General features: G+C 34.3%; 4 non-coding genes across 4 annotated transcripts; all 4 read left to right on the top strand.

The window, feature by feature from the left end:
• The first annotated feature begins 12,231 nt into the window (after positions 1-12,231).
• Positions 12,232-12,318, top strand: Trnastop-uca (transfer RNA opal suppressor (anticodon UCA)). The gene has a single exon. It is a non-coding gene; the product is annotated as a tRNA-Sec (tRNA).
• A 2,914-nt stretch (positions 12,319-15,232) lies between these two features.
• On the top strand, positions 15,233-15,319 carry Trnastop-uca (transfer RNA opal suppressor (anticodon UCA)). The gene has a single exon. It is a non-coding gene; the product is annotated as a tRNA-Sec (tRNA).
• A 3,006-nt stretch (positions 15,320-18,325) lies between these two features.
• Positions 18,326-18,412, top strand: Trnastop-uca (transfer RNA opal suppressor (anticodon UCA)). Its single transcript has one exon. It is a non-coding gene; the product is annotated as a tRNA-Sec (tRNA).
• Positions 18,413-21,646: 3,234 nt separating this feature from the next.
• On the top strand, positions 21,647-21,733 carry Trnastop-uca (transfer RNA opal suppressor (anticodon UCA)). Its single transcript has one exon. It is a non-coding gene; the product is annotated as a tRNA-Sec (tRNA).
• Positions 21,734-22,242: the final 509 nt, after the last annotated feature.

Here is a 22,242-nt window from a genome sequence, read left to right as displayed (position 1 = left end):
ATATAATTATCTTAAAAATATGAAGAATACGTAGATACCATTGTTTTCATATGAAATTCAGTATTACAATTTCTGAAATTTTGTCCCAATAGTGTAGAAGCGCCAATAGTTTATTTGAATATGAATAAAAGTATACCTTGATCTATTTATTATTGAGCACTATTATATAGAATTTAAATTTATTGGTTTTATCTTTGAATATTCTTTATCTGGAATAATGTTATATATATATATATATATATATATATATATATATATATATATATATATATATATATATATATATATTGAGAGAGAGAGAGAAAGAGAGAGAGAGAGAGAGAGAGAGAAGAAAAAGGGAGTGATATAGGAATCTAGATATAGATATTTCATTATTTTACGACCGATTACTGCGTCTAGCATATACAGCAGATACGGTATAATCACGCTGACACATGGGTTCCTGTTAGATCAGCGGAGTTAAGCAACGTGGAGTCTGGTCAGTATCAAAATGGGAATACCAGGTGATGTGTGTGCTCTTTGCTTATCTCGGCATTATTTTCAGGCGTCCTGGACGTCTCTTGGCCACCGAACTCAAAGCAGTGCCGATTGAGGAGAGGTATAGTTGGGATTTCGCAACCTTTGCCTCATAATTACTAACTTTACAGGGGATATCCATTATCTTTCGAGACTGAATGGAGGTTTTCAATCGCTTCCACTGCGTCTAGACACAGCGGGCGCATATAAACCCTACGAGTCGATGTAAATGTTAAAGTTGATACACACGCCCACGTGCTGACGCTTCATGTCACGCGCGTGCGCATACACATACGCGCGCGCACACATACGCACACGCACGAGCGCGCACAATTACTCAAACAAAAACGAATGGGAAATAACGTATTATTTTTGTATTCCGTTGAGTACATTTTTAGCACTGAGGAAAACTACGAAAAGAATTCTGTCAATACAAAATCATTCTATTATTTTTAACAAAAAATGTTCACCTCTTCCAAGAATTTTAGGAAATCGTGTGACTATTTCAAGCATCTCCGTGTACGCGCGAGCGCACGCGCGTGTATGTGTGTGTGTGTACTTGTCGATTCCACATGATTAAAACATGTTTTACTATTATTTTTACTATTAATCGATTATTTATTATTAATCGATTATTTACTATTAATCGATTATTTACTATTAATCGATTATTATTATTAATCGATTATTTATTATTAATCGATTATTTATTATTAACCGATTATTTATTGAAATAAAAAAAATGCCTTACCACACAAAAGAATGAACTTTTAAAAATACTTTTTGATAACGAATTAAAACGATTACTTCGTAAACAAGTCAGCCATTTTAATCGCCTGGGAATGAATTATTTCGTGACGCTTTGAAATTTGAAAGGAATTTTGAAGCATTTAAAATGTCGAATTATTTAAAACGACCAAAAAAACACAGGCCCATTTAATTAAAAAATTGATTGTTTTAAATAGAGATTAAAACATTACCTTTACAACAATTCGTTAGATTTTTATTAAAATTTGATTATAGTAATACTTTAATGACTGAACAATGTCGAAATAATTAAATTTTATTTTCGAAATTTTATTTCAAAATTATAATTTGCTAAAAAAAAATGGTAAAAAATACAAACGGAATAGTTTTATCAGGAAAAAAAATAAAAGTAAAAAACATATTAAGTAAACTGGGTACCTGCAGTTAGTATTATAAAAATGATTTAACGATATTTTTCACATACATATCTTTATCTATATACAAAGCTAAGCGTGTGTAAATGTTGATATGTGTGTGCGTGTGGAAACCGATTATAGCGAATTTTGGAACGAAATTGCCAGGTGTAAGAATTCAAAATGCAGTCTATATTTAATTTAAGTAAATGGAGTATAAAAAAAATGCTCTCTATGAAAATTCGGATACTTCCGATTTTTTATAAAAATTTCAACAAAATAAGTTAAACATAAATACCCAACTTTCACACAAAAAAAAACACTCGACTAGCTACAACCACTATGTACAATTTCCCCCGCTGTCTAACTATGCCTAAATCTAAACGCAGATTCCACAGACAAAGCTTCTTTTCCAAAACTGCCCGCCTGTGTAACACTGTTTCGCTGGCCTGCTTCCCGGTTGAATACAACATTGCACCTTTCAAATCCAATGTAAACAAGTTCTTGTTGAGCCGTTCAGATAAATAATCAACTTCTACCAGCTTACATTCTTTAGCACTTATCCTCTAATGGCCTTCAGGCCTTGATAAATGGTAACTACTCAGAAGAAAATAAAATAAATAAAAATAAACATTCCTAAATTTAAGTCCCTTAGGAGTAATTTAATGGGAGTATTTGGGTGGAGGTGGATAATGATGGTACTTCCTCCTATTTAAAATTCAAATATATCAACTTTGCTTTGAATTTGTTCTACGATCATTGGACACCAATTCAGAATTTTTTTATATCCTTAAACTTTAGACATTTTCTTTACGCACTTAATTTTAGACATTTTCTTTAGGCCATTAATTTTTAGACGTTGATTTAAGCCATTAATTTTAGATGATTTTCTTTAATCCATTAATTTTAGATATTTTCTTTAAGCACTTTATTTTAGACATTTTGTTCAAGTCATCAATTTTTAGATGCTTTCTTTAAGCGATTAATTTTAGATATTTTCTTGAAGCTATTAATTTTAGACATTTTCTTTAAACACATAATTTTAGATATTCTCTTTAAGCCATTAATTTTAGGCAATTTGTATAATTTTATAAAAAAAAAGAAACAAAATCAAACTTTTTTCAAATAGGAAATTTGGGAGTTAATTTATATTACATTTCTTAGACATGAAAATATAATTATTTTTAAATTATAAAGTAATTCAATTATTTACTCTCGACTGTATAATTGCTTACCCCTAGAAGTAAATTTACCCCTGGTTGAGAAATTTTGTCCTAACACACTCACACACACGCGCACACACACACACACACATAATATATATATATATATGTGTGTGTGTGTGTGTGTGTGTGTGTGTGTGTGTGTGTGTGTGTGTGTGTGTGTGTGTGTGTGTATATAAGTGAACGTGTCTGTGTGCCTGTGTGTGTCTGTGTGTCTGTTTGTCAGTCTGTCTGTCGGTGTACATTTCCCTACGCAATAACTCTGTCAATTTTAAGTCTACAGACTTGAAATTTGATATACAGGGTACTGAGATTTGGGAAAATCTATGTGATCCGTTTTAGGCCAGAAATTTGTCTGTTAAAGGGTCAACGTTTAATGATTTGACCTTTGAGAACTCTGCCAAACTCTTCCAAGAATTTTAGGTCTAAACGCTTGACATTTTAGATATAAGTTTCTTGGACATGGATCTAACTTAATAACTTGATTTGAGCCCAAAACAATAACTGTTAAGAGGTCATAATAGGGGTCAAAGTTAAAAAAAATTGACGTTTTTTTATTGCTCAACATACATCTCCAAACACCCGGGCAACACCGGGCAACACCGGGAACCTATGCTAGTATATATATATATATATATATATATATATATATATATATATATATATATATATATATATATATATATATATTATTTGTTTTACATATGCATAATTACGTCGCTACATATTTATGAGCATGTTACATTCGTTGCTTTATATATGAAAAATATTAACCTAGAATTATATGTATATACATATATATGTGTGTGTGTGTGTGTGTGTGTGTGTGTGTGTGTGTGTGTGTGTGTGTGTGTGTGCATGTGCATGTGTGATATTAAAAAAGAAATGCGCAAGACCTAAAACCTTAACGTTTCGTCCATTGTTTCGCGGTCTTCATCAAAAGCGATGAAAAGCTAAAAATGCTAAAAGAAGTGTATAACAATTTCTATACGAATATTATTTAAATTTCGTTATTAAAATAGTATTTTTTTAATGTTCATCGATGACTTTACGCTCAGGGATTTCTGATTTCAACAAATAAACAATTAAAAAAATAGTTAAAACAAGCAAACAGTGGCACCTATTGATAATCTTGTTATGGGCTATTTTTAGCTTATTTTTATCTTAATAAAATCCGCTAAACTTTGGGCGAAATGCTATATTTTAGGTTTTCCACATTTCCATAGATTTCGGATATAGTTCATCTTTTCATTATATTATATCGTACTATATTATATATATGTGTGTGTGTGTGTACATATTATACATATATATATATATATATATATATATATATATATATATGTATACATATATATATACATAAATATATACATCTTTGTATGTGTGTATACTTATTATACACACAAACACACACACACACACACACATATATATATATATACATATATATATATATATATATATATATATATATATGTATATATATATATCTTTGTATGTGGGGGGTGATGGAAAATTATGAACAAGATAAAACATATTGGTGTATATGAATTTATTTGTCAGTTGAATAAGGAAGAACATCGATAAGGGAGAAGTTATAAATCTATATATCTATAAAAGTGAACGTGGCTGTTTGTCTGTCTGTCTCTCTGTCTGTGTATCTGTGTACATTTCCCTACGCAATAACTCCGTCAATTTTTAGTCTACAGACTCGAAATTTGATATACAGGGTACTGAGATTTGGGAAGATCTATGTGATTGGTTTTCGGTCAGAAATTTGGCTGTTAAAGGTCAAAGTTCAACGATTTGACCTTTGAGAACTCTACCAAACTCCTCCGACAATTTTCGGTCTAAACACTTGAAATTTTAGATATAGGTTCTTTGGACATGGATCTAATTTAATAACTTGATTTGAGCCCAAAACAATAAATTCTAAGGGGTCATAATAGGGGTCAAATTTTAAAAAATTGACCGTTTTCTTTTTTTTTTTTTTTTTTGCTCAGCATACACCTCCAAACACCCGGGCAACGCTGGGCACCAATGCTAGTATATCTATAAAAGTGAACGTGTCTGTGTATCTATGTGTATCTGTGTGTGTCTGTGTGTGTGTGTGTGTCCCTATGCAATAACTTTCTCAATTTTTAGTCTACAAACTCGAAATTTGATATACAGGGTACTGAGATTTGAGAAAATCATTGGGATCAATTGTCGGTCAAAAATTTAGCTGTTAAGGGATCAAAGTTCAACGATTTGACCTTTGAGAACTCTACCAAACTCCTTCATCATTTTGGGTCTAAACACTTGAAATTTTAGATATAGGTTCTTTGGACATGGATCTAATTTAATAACTTGATTTGAGCCCAAAACAATAAACCTTAAGGGGTCAAAGTTTTTAAACAAACTGACCTCTGCGATTTTGACAATTTCTGGTCTAAACATTTGAAATTTGATATAAAGGGTATTCAGAGATAGGGCAACCTTTTTAATCGGTTTGGGCCGAAAATTTTAGTTACCAATATATAAAATTATGTATGTATGTATGTATGTATGTATGTATGTATGTTTGCATGTCTGCCTAACGCTTTTGACATAGGCGACGAATTTTACCAAGATTGGTATCGTTTTAAAATTCGACTTTTCAGACGACAAATACTGAAAAATTGGCTAAAAACATTAATATCTTCACCTTCAACTGGGAACTTTTCTACAATGGGGGTCTCTTTTTTCGCCGATATTTTTGAAAGTCATCCCCTCCTTTCGATTGTCTAGCCTTAATTTTAAAAAATGTCACTTGCGGTTTGGCGGTGGTCGTAACAGCATAGACGTAAGGTTTTTTCCCGTTCTTTTTCCCCTTTTGCAGTACGGGTTCCAGCATGCCTTCCACCACGTTTTTTTTGCTCAACAGACACATCCAAACACCCGTTTGTGCCTATTTCCATTCTATGGAGGCCAGGCGCAAACGCAAACCCCACAATTTTATTATACCATCCCTATTTAAGTTAAAACATACTTATCAAAGTATTCTTATGTACATCTATAGCAAACACACTTGCTAAAGTTTTTTTTTTTTAATTTTTTTATTTCCATACTTTGTGAACCAGGCGCGAACGCAGATCCCACAATTTTAATGAACCAACGTTCTGCCAGATCAAACATACCCATTCCTGTGTCTCGATACATCTTCTATCATTATATGTAATCAGTTTTTTTTTTAAATAGCCAACCATATAGGAGCCCATTCGTGACCAGATACACACACACATACACATTCAGCTTTATATATATATATATATATATATATATATATATATATATATATATATATATATATACAGTATAACTCCTATAATTTGAACATCCGCTTCGTTCAAATTAGAGGATGCTGTTCAAGTTTTGTGATAAAAAAATCTGCTGCAGTTAACTTTAATTTTTAAATAAATAGTAAATAAAATTCATTGCTATATGATACTTCAAGTATATATTGAATTGAGTTTACGATATATTGCAAGTAAGAATTGTTAAATATTATTACCAGGAACAAAAACATTGAAAATAAATTAAATCTACTCCTACTTGTTAGGTATTTGTTACCTAAGTTATCATCTACAGAAATCATATATTTATGTAAAATTCAGTTTTTTTTATTTATTCATTGAATGAGTCTCATTGCAGTTTCTATTTTCATCGATTGAGCTCTCGGATGCTGCCATTGTAAGCGATCATGAAAATCTACAATTTCTTGGTTCTGTAACTTCTTTATGATTATATCTCTTCGGAGTGACATTGCTTACAAAACATAGTTGTCACTAAAGTAAGGACTTTTTTCTAGAAATTTTATAGCCGTCTTCATAGACTTTTCTGCATCATCCCATGATATTGCTTCATCAGAGTGCTCTTGGTTATTTACATTAGGGTCAGGAGAATGGGGGCTGTCGCTATTTTCATCACCATTACTGCCTTCAGGATATTGATCAGTAGTTTCCTCATCTTTTTGCATCCACATTTCAACATCATTTGCATTAAGTGATTTAAGATAACCGTTTGGTTTCAAGAATTATTTCTAGACCAGATATATTCTCTGATTCTTTCAGTTCAGAAGCCTTTGGCGCTGGGCATAATTTACCCCATGCTTTTGTTAATGTGCTTGCTCGAACTTGATTCCATGCAATTGCGAGAGAAAATATGGCATCTTTGATAGTAAAATGGCGCTGAAAATCGCTTATACTCACGGTACTATTTATCTTATTCATCATGAGATCATTTCTGTAGAAACATTTTAAGTTCCAAATAATCCCTTGATCCATAGGTTGGATGAGAGAAGTCACATTAGGTGGTAAGTAGCACACAAAAATATTCCCGCAAAATGACACTAGTTCTGACTCAGGAGGATGTGCTCTACAATTGTCCAACAGAAGCAAGCACTTTGAATCAGGTTTACCTAATTCAAGAAAACGCCTCTGGACAACTGGCACAAATTCATGCAAAAACCATTTTTTTTAAACAACTGTTGATTCATCCATCCATTTCGTGAAGAATAATAGGATACTGGCAAAGGCGAAACTCCTTTCAATGCTTGGAGACACTTTGATTTGCCGATGACAAGAACCTTAAGTTTATGCGTTCTAGAAGCATTAGCGCATACGATCACTGTTAGTCTTTCTTGGTTTAATTTGAATCCTTTTATTTTCTGCTTCTCAGATCCGGCAAATGTTTTTGTAGGTAAGCACATCCAATTTACGCCACTTTCATCAGCGTTGTAAACATCCTCTGGTGTTAAACCATAATCGGCAATTACCGTCTTGAATTTGTCACAATAATTTGATGCTACGTGTGTATCAGTAGACCGTTGTTCGCCTGACATTGTTAATTGTCTTATACCATGTCTACTCTTAAAGCTCCTAAGCCAGCCTTCACTGAATTTCATATCTTCTGCGATATTCAACTCTTCCTTAAGAGATTTTTCTTTAGCAATTAACATGGGCCCAGATATTGCTACACCTTCATTCCGTTTTGCTACCAACCACTCATGCAATATTCGATCGAATTCAACTTGCTTTGGTCTGCGAAGAGTCCTTCTTTTGATGTCTTTTATTTGAAGAGAAAGGAGATGCCTTCAATATTTCCTCCTTTTTCTTTTTGATGTAAAACAGTGTACTTCTTCCAATCTTATAATCTCTCAATATAACGCTATTTTCAACTCCAGCATCTAATTTTTCTATAATTTGACGTTTTTCGAGTAAAGTCATTGTCACTTGTTTTCTTTTAGAGTTGCAAGTCATTGTGATGGGTTATTTTACACTATTTTAAATATAGCAATCTGAAAAAAAATTTACAGTTAGTGTAAATTAATTATCAATAGCTAATCTTCATTAATAACATAGTATCAATATTAACATTTCTGCGCAATATCTGACTAAACCATGCAAACAGTTTTACTGCAACTCCGCATCAAATATGCTAATACAATTTCAATGACGAGACAGTTCAAGTTTAAAGAAAGTCCAGGTTTAGAAGAAGTCCAAATGAGAGGAAGTCCAAATGAGAGGAAGTCCAACTTTAGAGGAAGTTCAAATTAAAGGAGTTTTACTGTATATATAGATATCATAATGTTTTAGGGATACAAAATTTAAATATTGCAATTAGGAAGGGAAGACTTTTATGATTCATTATTAAAAGTATATATATATATATATATATATATATATATATATATATATATATATATATATATGAAGGGCATAATGTGGTGTTCCACAATTGAATAAAAACGGATGATATGGGAAAAATGTTATGCGATGTGTCGAAAAATACCAGAACGAAAAAAAAATAAATAAAAAGGAAAAAAATAAAAAAGATTTGATATTCCCGAAGCGCTTTTCAACCGACTCTCTTCAGGGGAATCGTCGGTAAATTGGTTAATTACTTAAAACCATGAATTGGTCAAAAATTCTGTAATTGTAAAGTGGTCGGGAAAAAAAAATAGTTCACGGACGACCAAGAGTCATTAAATAACGGCAGTGAATGTTTTAACTGCTTTTGTCTGCAGAGAGAGGGACGTCTAGAATTGATGACAATAGCCTCTAGTACGTCGAGGTGGAAACGATGTCGTGCTCTATGTAAAATGGAAAAACTGTTATCAGAGTAGAGATCACGACACGTTCTCTTGTCCAACAAGTGGTCACCTATAGCAGATTCTTGCGCCTGTGAACTTCTAGAAGACGGGACCGGTTTGTGTCTACGGATACAGCCTGGAACATGCTGAGCCACTCTGACCGATAATCGCTGTATCGTCTTGCCAACATAGTCAGCGTCGCACTGACATTGGTAAAGATAAATAACCGAACTTTGTTCATTGGAAGGCAAGGCGTCCTTAAGAAAGGAAGGGAAAGCAGGACGAGTGGAATAAATAATGCGCAAATTAGCATTAAAACAGTGTGTTACTGAAGACGATATTTTGTCTGCTAAAGGTTGGATGGAAGAGCCTAACCACGGAAGCTTGAGATAAATGGGGCAACGAGGAGGACCATATACCTTAGCTCTATTAAAGTTGTCAACCTTACTTCGGATGATATATGAGACTAGTTGCTCAGGGTATCCATTGGAGAGGAAAATTTCTTTAATTTTGTGAAGCTCGGGCGTCAATCGAGAACTCGAGAACTAGAACAGATCATCAAAGCTCGATGGGTGAGAGTTCTGATGAGGTATTTCTTTCTGCGCTTGGGGGCAAAAGAATCCCAACTGAGATACAGTCCCGTAAATGTCGGCTTCCTAAATATACTGGTAAGAAAAACAGAAGGAGTGCGCTCCACGAGTACGTCGAGGAATGGCAGCATATTGTCCCTTTCTTCCTCCATTGTGAATTGCAAAGATGGGTGGAGCTTATTTAAATGTTGGAAAAAAGAACAAGCAGCCTCACGTGACCGAAAGGAAGCAAATGTGTCGTCGACGTACCGTACATACCACCAAGGTTTCGGCACGTTATTAAAAAGCAAATATAAAATGATGAACATTTTTAGGTGATGGCATTTCAAAGCTAAATGCTTCTCTTCAGAATAGGAGAAAAGTATTATACAAAATAAGAGTAAAAATATAAAACCGACTTAAGTACATTACATTAAATTCTTAGCAAAATTGCATGGAGAATGGTGATCACTATGTAGAAAAATAACTTCTGGAGCACAAAATTTCGTTTGTTTTTATGGTATCACTCCCGTCTTCGTAGCTCTTCAACAATGAAATAAATAGATGCTTACTCTTGGAACCTCACTCGTACATTTGTAATTTGCATATATACGCAATGGCTCTACTAATAGTAAAACGTCTGACGTCACTGCTTGTTGAAAACAGATAATACACTTTGGAATGTTTATTTGCACAAAATATAAACATTTATTTTGGGAACAAATTAGGTACAAGTGTAAATATCAATTGAATTAAAGGAATAAATTGTAAGATGGTCAACATTATGAAATTTGGAATATAGACTTTTGTCATTTATTCATTATAAGTTCTGTAATTACATTGAGCTTCTTAAATAAGGATTTGTACATATAAAAAGCAGATATAAGTAAATAAAAATATTTCCACAGAAATATGTGTGTGTGTGTGTGTGTGTGTGTGTGTGTGTGTGTGTGTGTGTGTGTGTGTGTGTGTGTTTTGGTGATTTTTTTAACGATAATTGAACACGGTTATAATAACCTTTGAGATGTGGAAAATATTTTTCCTTAGAAAACTCGCCCATATTTTTTTAGACGTAAACAAATAAACGAATGTTATGTATTTAAAAGCGATATCAATAACACGGAAAGTCATCTAGAACCTCGTTGCATAACGATTAACCCACTTGATCATAGCACCTACGGTCCGAAGTTCGAATCCTAGAACAATTAAGCTACGCTGACAAGCTGTAATACCGCGAAACACGGGTTCGTAGATTACTGATTCATATATATATATATATATATATATATATATATATATATATATATATATATATATCATATTAAATAGAAGTTGGTTCACATTTGTTACTTATAGTAAAATAAAACAAAACTGATGCTAAATATTCAATTTTGGGATTGAGTTATGTTGACACTTTCATTTAGATGTCAAAAGTTAATAAAATAATTGTTTGAACAAATATTATTTTCTAATACTTCTGATCAGCCGTGATTCACGATTTACCGGTTCCACTTTTAAGTATATTTATTTCGGACCCTTTAATTTTATGTGGATTTTGCTATTTTTTAATAAATTTTTATGTCTCTGAGAGCATCTAGAATTAGAGTAACTGATTTTTATTGTAGCTATTATACTCACGCGTGTTTATACTCACCAAAAATACGTATGTGAATTAGATGGCAAAATAAGTATTTAGTTTTAACACACAATTCCTTGCCGAAGCTGACGTATAGATATTGCTTCTAATTTAACAAATATGTAAGAGTTTTATAAAAACACCAGCCATCGCACAAATAAAAACTTGAAACCAATCGAACTTGTGACTAAATCACGAGGCCCAGAGCAAAAGTGTAAAAGATGAGTACACTGGTATATATTTAGGGAGCCACGTAGAATAAGACGATACCAATAAATCACGCATTATCTCCTATTTGGGGGAAACGATGAGTTTATCGACTGTTATGCGTATCTTCCCTATTCTTAGGGGAGTTCCGATAGAAGTTTGTATATTTTGGAATGAAATACATTCGACTCAATAACCTGCATTCTTCTTTGATTTCGATCTGGGGGAACACATATTTCAACATGAATAATCGCTAAATAGTCAAAATCATTAATTTATTTTAGTGTAAAATGTTCACACTGTGTGTGAATAGTTTTGTTATATAATTGGTTATAAGTCCAAATTATTGATAAAATGGTGATAAATAAGCACCAATTACTGTACTTTATTTTCCAACATTCATAAATGAAAAAAAAAAGTATTACGCCTGTTCAAAAGAATCGAACCCTGACTAGCACAATACAAAAAGAACAACACTGTCACTGAAACCGCTCGGCCACGAATCAAGCTTTTACATAAATCATTTGTTAAGATATATGTTATCGATAATAGACCTCATAGAAATAAGATAAAAACAGATAAAACTTAAAAAAGAAGAAAACAATCAGCAAAGATCTAATTATATACTCGCTCAAACGTGTACTACGGAAGGTAGTTATTTAGAAAGCGGTCGCCATTTAATCTGTAAAACCGATCATTTTTAAAACCTTATAAACAAAACTAAACATGCAAATCCGTGTAACCGTCGTCGTCTTATGTGAATATATGCATTACTATAAAAGCTACTTTATCGATATCAAGTAATGCCCGGATGAACCGCAGTGGTCTGCGGTGCAGGCTTCAAACCTGTAGCTGATTAACATCAGAGTGGTTCGATTCCACCTTCAGGGCGTTACGTGGATTTTTATGAATATCAAGTTGACAAGAAAGTTCTTGCGGTTTTTAATTTTTAAATTCAGATTAACATATTTTGGCTCAAGCAAATAAATTATTGATCGAAATAAGCATCATCAGAATGAACAAACATTTTCCAACGTACAATAAGTGTATTAATGTCAGTAATGTAAAAACCTTGCGTTCTGCTGGCGATAAATGTGCTGAAAGCGTTTGTGATATCGCTTAATTTTTTTTAAGTATTTCTCACTCAGAAGGTTGTCAAGATGCTTGAAAAAGTGGTAGTCGGTAGGTGAGAGGTATGGGGAGTATGGTGGATGAAGCAGAATTTCATAGCCAAATTCGTTCAACCTCTTCTGAGTCGGTTTAGCAACGTGTAGTTGTGCATTGTCGTAGAGGAGAAGTGGACCTTTTCTGTTGACTAATGCTGGGTGTTGTTGTCGAAGTTTCTGATGCATTTCATCCATTTGCTGACAGTAATTCTTCGCCGTAACGGTTTCACCCCACTTGGCTATCCTGAACGACTGTCGAACGTATCGCGTTTTATGTAAATGTTATTTGCTTTTGTTTTGCAATACTTTTTGAATGAAGTCAATTATTTATACGATAATGCATTTTTACCAGAATGCGAGTTGGGCATAATTTTCCCTTTGACCAATTTGGTGTCTCCAAATGGGAAGCGACATATATATTGTTAAAATATAATTATCCACTGACACGTGTGTGGTTGACTCTCTTAAGGGTAGCCCGCTTTCAGTTGCACCACCTCCGCGTGGTGTGAGTTGTAATGGTCGCCTGTAGCATTCATGTGTGCTTGAACGGTCGAAGGGCGGTCGACCAAGCGTGCAACCCCCCACCACCAACGTGGGATAATTCCCCGCAGGCGGTTCTACTTGATGCTTGACGTCATAAAGCCTAGACAAAACGTGCCCCCCCCTTCTACTAATTTTTTCCCAACTCAGTTTTCTCAATGACTTGAAATTTAATTTGGAATAATCACTCATTCTACAGTTAACTGAAAAAATGTTCTGCTATGGGAGATAAATTGTGTGCAGATTTTTTTATACGTTATAAAAATGATGTATATATATATATGTATATATATATGTGTGTGTGTGTGTGTGTGTGTGTGGTGTGTGTGTGTGTGTGTGTGTGTGTGTGTGTGTGTGTGTGTGTGTGGATTTTTATTGTTGATTTTTTCACGATAATTGAATACGGTTATTACCGTCTCCAACCTATAAAAATATTTTCCTTAGAAAAATCGCCCATATTTTTTTAGACGTAAACAAGGAAACGAATGTTATGTATTTAAAAGCGATATCAATAACACGTAAAGTCATCTAGAACCTCGTTGCATAACGATTAACGCACTTGATCATAGCACATATGGTCCGAAGTTCGAATCCTAGAACAATTACGCTACGCTGACAAGCTGTGGTACCGCGAAACACGTCTTCGGAGATTACTGATTCATATATATATATATATATATATATATATATATATATATATATATATATATTATCATATTAAATAGATGTTGGTCCACATTTGTTACTAACAGTAAAATAAAACAAAACTGATGCTAAATATTCAATTTTGGGATTGAGTTATGTTGACACTTTCATTTAGATGTCGAACGTTAATAAAATGATAATTGTTTTCAAAAATATTATTTTCAAATACTTCAGATCAGCCGTGATTCACGATTCACCTGTCCCACTTTTAAGTATATATTTATTTCGAACCCTTGAATTTTATGTGGATTTTACTATTTTTTAATAATTGTTTTTTGCCTCTGCGAACATCTAGAATTAGAGTGTCTGATTTTTTCTTGTAGCTATTATACCCACGCTTGTTTGTACTCACGACAAATACGTATGTGAATTAGATGGCAAAATAAGTATTTATTTTTAACACAAAATTCCTTGCCGGACCTTACGTATAGATATTGCCCCTAGTTAACAAATATGTAAGAGTTTTATAAAAAACACTAGCCATCGCACATATACAAATTTGAGACCAATAAAACTTGTGACAAAATCACGAGGCCCAGCGACAAAGTGTAAAAGATGAGTACACTGGTATATATTTAAGGAGTCACCTAGGATGAGACGAGACAAAATAAATCACGCACTATCTCCTATTTGGGGGAGAAGATGAGTTTATCGAGTGTTATCCGTAGCTCCCTTATTCTTAGGGGAGTTCCGATAGAAGTTTGTATATTTTTGAATGAAATATATTCGACTTACTAACCTACATTCTTCTTTGATTTCGATCTGGGGAACACATATTTCAACATGAATTGAAACAATCGCTGAGTTTTCGCCACCAATTTGCGTTAAGGACTGTGTACATAACGTTTTCGCTAAATACATAATCGCTGTATATTTAACCTCATTAATTTATTTAATAGGTTTGTTATATAATTGGTTATAAGTCCAAATTATTGATAAAATGGTAATAAATAAGCACCAATTAATGTACTTTATTTTTTCAACATTCATAAATGAAAAATAAAAAGTATTACGCCTGTTCAAAAGAATCGAACCCTGACTAGCACAATACAAAAAGAACAACACTGTCACTGAAACCGCTCGGCCAAGAATCACGCTTGTACATAAAACATTTGTTAAGATATATGTTATCGATAATAGACCTCATAGAAATAAGATAAAAACAGATAAAACTTAAAAAAGAAGAAAAAAATCAGCAAACATCTAATTATATACTCGCTCAAACGTGTACCAAGGAAGGTAGTTATTTAGAAAAAGCGGTCGCCATTTAATCTGTAAAACCGATCATTTTTAAAACCTTATAAACAAAACTAAACATGCAAATCCGTGTAACCGTCGTCGGCTTATGTAAATATATGCATTGCTATAAAAGCAACTTTATCGATATCAAGTAATGCCCGGATGAGCCGCAGTGGTCTACGGTGCAGGCTTCAAACCTGTAGCTGATTAACATCAGAGTGGTTCGATTCCACCTTCAGGGCGTTACGTAGATTGTTATGAATATCAAGTTGACCAGAAAGTTCTTGCGCTTTTTAACTTTTAAATTCAGATTAACATATTTTGGCTCAAGCAAATAAATTATTGATCGAAATAAGCATCATCAGAATGAACAAACGTTTTCCAACGCACAATAAGTGTATTAATGTCAGTAATGTAAAAACCTTGCGTTCTGCTGGCGATAAATGTGCTGAAAGCGTTTGTGATATCGCTTAATTTTTTTTAAGTATTTCTCACTCAGAAGGTTGTCAAGATGCTTGAAAAAGTGGTAGTCGGTAGGTGACAGGTATGGGGAGTATGGTGGATGAAGCAGAGTTTCATAGCCCAATTCGTTCAACCTCTGCAGAGTCGGTTTAGCAACATGCAGTTGGGCATTGTCGTAGAGGAGAAGTGGACCTTTTCTGTTGACTAATGCTGGGTGTTGTTGTCGAAGTTTCTGATGCATTTCATCCATTTGCTGACAGTAATTCTTCGCCGTAACGGTTTCACCCCACTTGGCTATCCTGAACGACTGCCGAACGTATCGCGTTTTATGTAAATGTTATTTGCTTTTGTTTTGCAATACTTTTTGAATGAAGTCAATTATTTATACGATAATGCATTTTTACCAGAATGCGAGTTGGGCATAATTTTCCCTTTGACCAATTTGGTATCCCCAAATGGGAAGCGACATATATATTGTTAAAATATAATTATCCACTGACACGTGTGTGGTTGACTCTCTTAAGGGTAGCCCGCTTTCAGTTGCACCACCTCCGCGTGGTGTGAGTTGTAATGGTCGCCTGTAGCATTCATGTGTGCTTGAACGGTCGATGGGCGGCCGACCAAGCGAGCAACCCCCCACCACCCACGTGGGATAATTCCCCGCAGGCGGTTCTACTTGATGCTTGACGTCATAAAGCCTAGACAAAACGTGCTTCTACTAATTTTTTCCCAACTCAGTTTTCTCAATGACTTGAAATTTAATTTGGAATAATCACTCATTCTACAGTTAACTGAAAAAATGTTTTGCTATGGGAGATAAATTGTCTGCAGTTTTTTTTTTTTATACGTTGTAAAAATGATGTATATATATATATATATATATATATATATATATATATATATATATATATATATATATACATATGTGTGTGTGTGTGTGTGTGTGTGTGTGTGGATTTTTATTTTTGATATTTTCACGATAATTGAATACGGTTATTAGCGTCTCCAACCTATAAAAATATTTTCCTTAGAAAAATCGCCCATATTTTTTAGACGTAAACAAATAAACGAATGTTATGTATTTAAAAGCGATATCAATAACACGTAAAGTCATCTAGAACCACGTTGCATAACGATTAACGCACTTGATCATAGCACCTATGGTCCGAAGTTCGAATCCTAGAACAATTAAGCTACGCTGAAGAGCGGAAGTACCGCGAAACACGTGTTCGTAGATTACTGATTAATATATATATATGTATGTTTGTACTCACCACAAATACGTATGTGAATTAGATGGCAAAATATATATATATATATATATATATATATATATATATATATATATATATATATTATCATATTAAATAGAAGTTGGTCCACATAAAACAAAACATATACTAAAAATTTAATTTTGGGATTGAGTTATGTTGACACTTTCATTTAGAGGTCAAAAGTTGGCAAAGTTAATTAAATGATAATTGTTTGTAAAAATATTATTTTCTAATACTTCTGATCAGCCTTATTTATAGTTCACTAAACGATTCCCCCATTCCACTTTTAAGTATATATTTATTTCGAACCCTTTAATTTTATGTGGATTTTGCTATTTTATAATAAATTTTTTATGTCTCTGCGAACATCTAGAATAAGAGTGACTGATGTTTTATTGTAGCTATTATACCCACGCTTATATGTGCTCACCACAAATACGTATGTGAATTAGATGGCAAAATAAGTATTTAGTTTTAACACAAAATTCCTTGCCGAAGCTGACGTATAGATATTGCCTCTAATTTAACAAATATGTAAGAGTTTTATAAAAAACACTAGCCATCGCACATATAAAAATTTGAGACCAATCAGACTTGTGACAAAATCACGAGGCCTAGAGCAAAAATGTAAAAGATGAGTACACTGGTATATATTTAGGGAGTCACCTAGGATGAGACGAGACAAAATAAATCACGCACTATCTCCTATTTGGGGGAGAAGATGAGTTTATCGAGTGTTATCCGTAGCTCCCTTATTCTTAGGGGAGTTCCGATAGAAGTTTGTATATTTTTGAATGAAATATATTCGACTCAATAACCTGCATTCTTCTTTGATTTCGATCTGGGGAACCCGTATTTCACCATGAATAGAGAATTGGAACAATCGCTGAGTTTTTGCCACCATTTTGCGTTAAGGACTGTGTACATAACGTTTCCGCTAAATACATAATCGCTGTATATTTAACCTCATTAATTTATTTAATAGTTTTGTTATATAATTGGTTATGAGTCCAAATTATTGATAAATGGTGATAAATGACCACCAATAAATGTATTTTATTTTTTCAACATTCATAAATGAAAAATAAACTATTACGCCTGTTCAAAAGAATCGAACTCTGACTGGCACAATACAAAAAGATCAACACTGTCACTGAAACCGCTCGGCCAAGAATCACGCTTTGACGTCATGCATTTGTTGAGATATATATTATCGACATCTATCAAAAGGAGTCAGATATCTTCGTATTGAACAATAGACCTATTAGAAATAAGATAAAAACAGATAAAACTTAAAAAAGAAGAAAAAATCAGCAAACATCTAATTATATATTCGCTCAAACGTGTACTAAGGAAGGTAGTTATTTAGAAAAAGCGGTCGCCATTTAATCTGTAAAACCGATCATTTTTAAAACCTTATAAACAAAACTAAACATGCAAATCCGTGTAACCGTCGTCGTCTTATGTAAATATATGCATTGCTATAAAAGCAACTTTATCGATATAAAGTAATGCCCGGATGAGCCGCAGTGGTCTGCGGTGCAGGCTTCAAACCTGTAGCTGATTAACATCAGAGTGGTTCGATTCCACCTTCAGGGCGTTACGTAGATTGTTATGAATATCAAGTTGACCAGAAAGTTCTTGCGCTTTTTAACTTTTAAATTCAGATTAACATATTTTGGCTCAAGCAAATAAATTATTGATCGAAATAAGCATCATCAGAATGAACAAACGTTTTCCAACGCACAATAAGTGTATTAATGTCAGTAATGTAAAAACCTTGCGTTCTGCTGGCGATAAATGTGCTGAAAGCGTTTGTGATATCGCTTAATTTTTTTTAAGTATTTCTCACTCAGAAGGTTGTCAAGATGCTTGAAAAAGTGGTAGTCGGTAGGTGAGAGGTATGGAGAGTATGGTGGATGAAGCAGAGTTTCATAGCCCAATTCGTTCAACCTCTGCAGAGTCGGTTTAGCAACATGCAGTTGGGCATTGTCGTAGAGGAGAAGTGGACCTTTTCTGTTGACTAATGCTGGGTGTTGTTGTCGAAGTTTCTGATGCATTTCATCCATTTGCTGACAGTAATTCTTCGCCGTAACGTAAAATTATTGATCGAAATAAGTATCATCAGAATGAACAAACGTTTGCCAACGCACAATAAGTGTATTAATGTCAGTAATGTAAAAATCGTGTGCTCTGCTGGCGATAAAGTTGCTGAAGGTGTTTTTGATGTCAGTTAGTTTTTTAAAGCCTTTCTCACACAGAAAGTTGCCGAAATTCTTGAAAAAGTGGTGGTAGGTCTGGAGAGTATGGCGGATGAGGCAAAATTTCATAGCCTAATTCGTTCAACTTCTGCATTGTTGGTATTCATCAATTTGCTGTTTCGATGCTTAATTGTAATACAGTTTCCTATTTTAAGAGCTTCTTTGTAAAAAACACTTCTTTCCTGCTGGTCGTTTTTCTCCCCACACCACAAATACTTTGTGAATTAGATGGCAAAATAGATATTTACTTTTAACACCAGTTTTGGCAAATAGCAAACAGGATCCTGAACAGAAGCGTGCGTTCCATCCCAACCATTATCAATGGACCTGAGATCATCTCGTTAGCATCGGACAAGGCCAGACTATTTGCCAAGAACTTTGCAGCTTATTCTACCCTATGCGACGAAGGCCATCAAATCCCCGTATTTCCTCCTATAACAGACAACCCGCTATGAAACATACAAATATCTGTGCGTGAGGTCGCCAAGCTAATCAGGAATTTTGATTCCAGTAAAGCAACTGGCCCTGACGGATTCCGGTTATAGTGCTGAAAAAGCTTAAACCAGAACTTGCCCCCATACTCACAAAACTGTTTAAGCATTGCCTTAAGGAGAAGTGCTTTCCAACAACCTGGAAAACCTCATCGGTATGCCCTGTATTACAGAATTCAGGTGAAAAGTCATCTCTCTCTCTCAGATAAGTCTCCTGTGTGTCATGAGTAAGTTGTTGGAATCCATATTAAATAAAGAAGTAGTCCACCACCTCAGCAGAAACAAACTTCTTAGTGACATGCAATATGGTTTCGCTCCGCAAGATCTACGGCAGGTGTCCTAACGGTGATATCTAATAAGATTAGTGAATCTCTTGACAAAGGCTAACTTTCCAGGGCAATTGCTCTTGACATGTCGAAGGCCTTCGATAAGGTATGGCATAAAGGCCTACTTCACAAGATTTCCAGCTACGGTATCACTGGAAATGTTTTCTCAATCATTAAATCATTTCTCTCCGATAGGTTCATAAGAGTAGTGGTTGATGTGCAGAAATCAGAGACCCACAGTCTTAATGCTGGAGGCCCTCAGTGGTCCATCCTGGGGCCAACTCTCTTCCTGATCTACATCAATGTGTTCCCAAAACACATACTTTAATCATTCGTTGACATCTATGTTGATGACACGACCATCTACGGCAACACATCAAAGGCAGTAAATGACAAAGTTCTTTCAGATTCTCTCTCCTCTGATGTTGTGCGCGTGGTACACTCGGGGAAGAGGTGGTTGGTCACTTTTAATGCATCTAAAACCAAGCTTCTATCTTTACATCATCAACGCTCTGATCCCAAATATGGCATCAATTGAAATGGATAGCTCTCGTCTTGGGGAGGCTCCATGTTTTGACAAGCTTCTGGGTTTGACCTTTACTCCTGATCTGAAATGGAACACGTACATCAGGTCTGTTGCCAAGGACGCTGGGAAAATGGTGGGATCCTTCTATCGCTCCAGTAGATATCTCACTACTGATGCAATTGTCTACCTGTATAAAAGCCAAGTACGCCCAAGGATGGAGTATTGTCTGCCACATCTAGTCAGGAGCTGCTAAAAACAGCCTATCCTGCCTTGACAGAGTACAAAATAGATGTCGTAGCTTCGTGAGGGATGCCCTTTTCTCTTCCCTGGCTCCTCTCTCCCGCAGAAGAGACGTTGCTAGCCCGTCTTTTTTCATCGTTATTTCCATGGCAGCTGTTGTTTGAACGCGTTTAAAAATTTGTTTTATGATCAGTTGCGCCTCATGTAGTGGCAATTAAGTAAAAATATTCTTTACGAATGAAATGTATTCGATTCAATTACCCTTATTCTTTGATTTCGGTCCGGAGAACGAGTATGCAACATGAATAAAAAAAATTGAAACACTCACTAATTTTTCATCACCAGTTAACGTTAAGGACTGTGTACTTAACGTTTTCGCTAAATACAAAATCGCTGTATATTTAACGTCATTAATTTATTTTAGTGTAAAATGTTCACGCTGTGTGTGATTAGTTTTTTTTATATGATTGGTTATAAGTCCAAATTATTGATAAATAATAATAAATAAGCACCAATTAATGTATTTTATTTGTTTTAACATTCATAAATAAAAAAAGCATCAAAAAGTATAACACCTGTTTAAAAGAATCGAACTCTGACTGGCACAATACAAACAGAACAACACTGTCACTGAAACCGCTCAGCCAAGAATCACGCTTTGACGTCATGCATTTTTTAAGATATATATTATCGACATCTATCAAAAGGAGTCAGATATCTTCGTATTGAACAATAGACCTCATAGAAATGAGATAAAAACAGATAAAGCTTAAAAAAGAAGAAAAAATAAGCAAAGATCTAATTATATATTCGCTCAAACGCGTATCACTAGAGGTAGTTATTTAGAAAAAGCGGTCGCCATTTAATCTGTAAAACCGATCATTTTTAAAACCTTATAAAAAAAACTAAACATGCAAATCCGTGTAACCGTCGTCGTCTTATGTGAATTATTGCATTGCTATAAAACCAAGTTTATCGATATCCAGTAATGCCCGGATGAGCCGCAGTGGTCTGCGGTGCAGGCTTCAAACCTGTAGCTGATTAACATCAGAGTGGTTCGATTCCACCTTCAGGGCGTTACGTAGATTAGTATGAATATCAAGTTGACCAGAAAGTTCTTTCGGTTTTTAATTTTTAAATTCAGATTAACATGTTTTGGCTCAAACAAAATTTATAGATCGAAACAAGTATCATCAGAATGAACAAACGTTTTCCAACGCACAATAAGTTTATTAATGTCAGTAATGTAAAAATCTTGCGTTCTGGTGGCGATAAATGTGTTGAAGGTGTTTTTGATATCGCTTGTTTTTTAAAGCATTTCTCACACAGAAAGTTGCCGAAATTCTCGAACAAGTGGTTGTAGGTGAGGGGTCTGGAGAGTATGGCGGATGAGGCAAAATTTTATAGTCCAATTCGTTCTACTTCTGCATTGTTAGTCTTCATCAATTTGCTGTTTTGATACTTATTGTTGATGCTTCCTATTCCAATAGGTTCTTTGCAAGAACTACTTCCTTCCTGCCGGTTGTCTCCTACCTATAACCTTTGTCATTTCAAGAGCATGGTTAATAGGCATTACGTTCATGAAT

The sequence above is a fragment of the Euprymna scolopes genome, chromosome 5 (assembly GCF_053919585.1).
Source record: "Euprymna scolopes isolate OS-2025 chromosome 5, ASM5391958v1, whole genome shotgun sequence".
NCBI lineage: Eukaryota > Metazoa > Mollusca > Cephalopoda > Sepiida > Sepiolidae > Euprymna > Euprymna scolopes.
The sequence above is the reverse complement of the archived record's forward strand: the minus strand, read 5'-3'. Positions and strand labels throughout refer to the sequence as shown.